Source organism: Parasteatoda tepidariorum, chromosome 1 (assembly GCF_043381705.1).
Source record: "Parasteatoda tepidariorum isolate YZ-2023 chromosome 1, CAS_Ptep_4.0, whole genome shotgun sequence".
Lineage (NCBI taxonomy): Eukaryota > Metazoa > Arthropoda > Arachnida > Araneae > Theridiidae > Parasteatoda > Parasteatoda tepidariorum.
The window spans coordinates 29,036,415-29,040,684 of NC_092204.1; the positions used below are offsets into that span (position 1 = coordinate 29,036,415).

The window sequence follows — 4,270 nt, forward strand, 5'->3', positions numbered from 1 at the left end:
TATTTATATATAGTTAAAGTAGGACAAAATAACAAAAGTATCGAAGTACTAGGAAATGTAACATAAATGACAAATTTATCTTTCTCTACTTAACATGTAATTTTTTTTAAATATTTTATTTTATTGTTGCATATTTTTTTGATTAAATAATCGCTAGAAATAATAGCACCACTGTCTGATAACTTAATAACAGATGAATCTACCAATCCAAAAGATACTTGATTACTTATACTTATTGTACTTTAATAGTTAAAAAAAATAAAACCATGCAAAAAAATAGAAACATTGCCAGAAAAGTTTTATTTCATTGAAGGAAGTTTTAAACAGTTCGATATGAGACTTCCAGGAAGATAACTCCCCCCCCCCCGTGCTTAAAACTAATCATGAATAGCACGCAAATCGAGAATCATTTTTAGACCACATAGACAAAATAAAAAAAGGGAAAAAAATGGAAGCTAAGTTATTCATTTTAATGACTTTATTCCACATATATTCTCAGACTTAATCATACTCCTGCTACGAAGGCATGTTATAAATCACATACTAAGCACTACCACTCTATGTTAAAAAGAAAAAATACCGCAAATTATTTTTTTCACATTTTATTCTCCTTAAAATAGCATTACGTAAATATTTTTATTTTTTTCACGAACGTTTCAGAAGAAATTCAAGATGAGACTTTATAGTTTATGAAGACCCAATATCGGACTGAGCGATCGTCTGGCGGGTCAATATGCTCCGACCAAATGATGATACGCACAGGGATGTTCGTTGCATTTAAATCAGTTGATTATTATCATTGTAGAGCAGATTTCACACTCCACTGTAGAAGAAAAGAAGTTTTTCGCGAAACAGTTATCTCTGCATTATAGCGAACAAAAACGAAGGAGAAAAAAATAAAACATTTGTCCTCAAGTCATTTATTGGGTTATCCTATCTTTTAATTCACATAAAAAATATCACTTTCTTACGTGCACCAAAATTGGGTCACACTTTTACTGCAAAAAATTTTTCTAGAAAAAAGGAATAGAATAAAATTGTTAATTTCTTCATAAATTATAAATTCTGTCTAAATAATTAAGAAATGCTGAAAAAGGAAAATAACAGGAAAAGAGTGAAAGTTTATGTAAAAAATTATCTATAAATATTGTAAAGTTGCAGAAAGATCTTAGTTTTGCCCCGTAATAAGTTTCTCTAATTTAAAGTTTTAACATCTAATTTAAAGTAAATATTAAAACTTCAGCTACTCAAAATCACCTTTTTGGTAAATATGTAATATGTGACACATTCAGTGATTTTTTTTTAACTGTTTCAAATCTCGATTTTTAATGAAATTGGAATTGCTTCCCGGTGGTATTTATTTGAATTGAAATTATTGCATGAATGCATAATACACTGCATGCATAATACATTGCATGTTTTTCTTAACCATTTTAAATTACAATTATATTCTTGATGAAATTAGATTTGTTTTCACAGCAGTACTTAGTCTATTAACAAGTATTGTGATTAAATATTTATTTTGCACATTTACGATTTCAGAAAACTGGATTTCCTAACTTTAGAAAACAGCCTATACTTTAAACAAGTTCAATAGATGTTTGCGTGTCGTAGTTGTCATAAATAACTACAAAAACAGAGGACACACAAAAGCAAGATAAAAGGATATTAATCGCAATAAGTTTTATGGATGAACAAAATCGTAAATGTTTACGATTTGTATTTGACTATCGCTTAGTTTTGAACACTTTTGTTGGAAATTTATGATCAGTTTAGTTTATTCTAGTTTTTTTTCAGTCTAAAATATTTCATAAATTGAAAAAAAAAATTCAGAAATAAAATCAACAATTCTCTGTTATTTGATTTGAAATATAATAACGTTTATTTTCTGTTCCACATACGCTTAGAAACGCAATTGTTTTTAAAAAAGCAGAAACAGCCAATATGAAGTAAAAAAATATGAATTCAAAGTTTTAACTTTTCAAATTAATTTAAGTTTTAAGTATTCAGACACATTTCACAATTTTCAAACACCTTAAGAATTGAAATTTTTAAGCGTGGTAGAATGAAATTTATTTTTTTTGCAATTTGGGAATTAAGAAAAAAAAACTTTTTATGCACTCTAAAATGTTTCAAAAGAAAGTTATTAAAAATTATTTTCTTCATTATAATGGTAATTACTGCTTCCTAAAAATAGAAGCTAAATTTTAAATTGAAATAATAAGTTATGGCAGTTTTGTGTAATCACTTCATATTAAACAAAAATTGTTGTAAAAATTGCTGCTTGATTTTAGTCTATCATTAAAACAAAGTATCATATAAAAGGAGTTAATAAAATTTCAAGACAAATATAAAGAAAAACGTTTTTAGTTATATTTTTCCTTGAAAGTGCACAAAATTAAATTTCCAGTGTGTCTTACATAAGCAAATTTTTTTTTCAAACACTTATTACGCGAGATATATTTATGGCTTTGTAAAGTTACGTATTAACAAGGTTTAAGTATTGTTGGAAAACTAATTATGTGAAGATCAGGCTTAGTAAAAATATTGTTACAGATTTTATAAAATTACAAATTCCAAACAGGAAAATACACTAAACCAATGTTAGCAAAATTGTTAAAGCTCGCTAAATAAAATAATTTTAAAATGTCTAAACTAATTTTAAAAAAATACAACTTTACAGCTACCCGCAATAAAATTCTTTTAGCAAAATTCTTTTTGAAAAAAAAAAATATATCTTCATAATCTGATTTCGAACACATAAATAAGAATAAACACATTTTTACAGATTTATTCGATCATAAAAAAATTTTGGCGCTTCTTTAATTCGCGAACGAAAAGAATGCAACGCGATGAAGGGCCACCTGCAAACATACAAAAGATTTTTGAAGGTGAAAACGGATCTATAGCACATACTGCAGTGCCAAAATTTCTCGTGTACTAGTATCCCAAGCGATCCCAAATGCGAAATCGCCGTTCCAGGGGAAGATATAGGAGGAAATTAACAGAGTCTGCCTATATAATTACTTTTTCCACACCTTTTTTTTTTAAAAAAAATAATAAATTAAATGAAATAAAACGGAAAAAAAAAGGCTTAAGCACTATTTGGAAATTTGTTATTTGAGTAAGAAAATAAAACTAAACATTAACATTTCATTCAGATACGCCTCGTATTTTCGCTGTTACATATCAATATATATTTTTTTGTAGCAGAATTGAACGAAAAATCTTGCTTTGTAAGAAAACGTCGATATACATTTGGCGAGAGCTTCGATCAATACACAAGGACAGAAATAGAAAATCACGCGTGTCCTACATACTTATTTTACTAAAATGGAAAATTTTGGAATTAGTGTTATAACGAGAAATTTTCCTGGCATCTTCGATCAACAAATAAATCGATGTTTCTGTGCCGAAAGTGGATTTGACCCAAATAAATGTAGTATGCAAGTTTGTACTAGGGATATGGGAAGGGCAAATCCTGTTACATGTTAATTTTCAATAAAAATACGAATGAAATAAAAAAGAATACTCACACTTTTGAGCGACAGGCAAGGCAAACATGCAAATCCTACGTGTAGCAAACTCTCCTGCAAGCTGAACCAACAGCTCTCACCCGTGAAGAGTGATGAATCCGCGAGACTTCTATCACTCTCGCTCCCAGAAGAATCTCTCAATTTTTCCCTCCCTTCACCCGCAAAATCCCCATTCTGTCGAACTTATTGCGCATGCTTCACAGCCGACTCAACGGCTTACTAAATATCGAAAGATCGGTTTAAAATTAATTGCTTATTCTTCTCTCTGCCTAGGTATGATTTCTTGCAGTAGAGGGGAGGGCGGAAATAGAATATGAATTGGTATCGTACATCAGAAAATTCTGTGTATTTTAAGAATTCATTTGACTAGTCTGAAGGTGACTGAAATCATAAATGAAAAGTTGATTTTTTAAACTTTTCTCCCCTTCCAAGGTTTTTCTTTCGTCCTAAAGCGAGATATCGATTTCCAACCGCTGTACTGTATTTTCCGTTCCTCGAATTAACGAATGGTACGGTTTATTAAGGGTTATAAATAATTCCCGATTGGAATTAGGTTAAAACGAATAAAGCTGCAGATTTGAGTCAGTAGCAATAGCAAATTTCGTTAGAAAGGAAAGACTTATCGATCATATAATTATGCGAACAACCATTTTTTTTTTTTTTTTTAATTTCTGCGACACACTTTCTGAGATTGACTTATCTTTTGTTGAATTTTTGCTATATATATATATATA

General features: G+C 29.2%; 1 protein-coding gene across 2 annotated transcripts in view; it reads right to left on the bottom strand.

Annotated features, from left to right (window-relative positions):
* Positions 1 to 4,270, bottom strand: part of LOC107457342 (sodium/potassium-transporting ATPase subunit alpha) — a 104,828-nt gene that overhangs the window by 61,109 nt on the left and 39,449 nt on the right. Inside the window, exon 1 of one of the 2 annotated variants that reach the window (XM_016075488.3) lies at positions 3,537 to 4,138. The exons of the other annotated variant lie outside the window; for it this stretch is intronic. The gene's annotated coding sequence lies outside the window, so the exon portion shown is untranslated. Of the gene's footprint in view, positions 1 to 3,536; positions 4,139 to 4,270 lie in introns of those variants that run through there. 2 annotated transcript variants of the gene reach the window in all.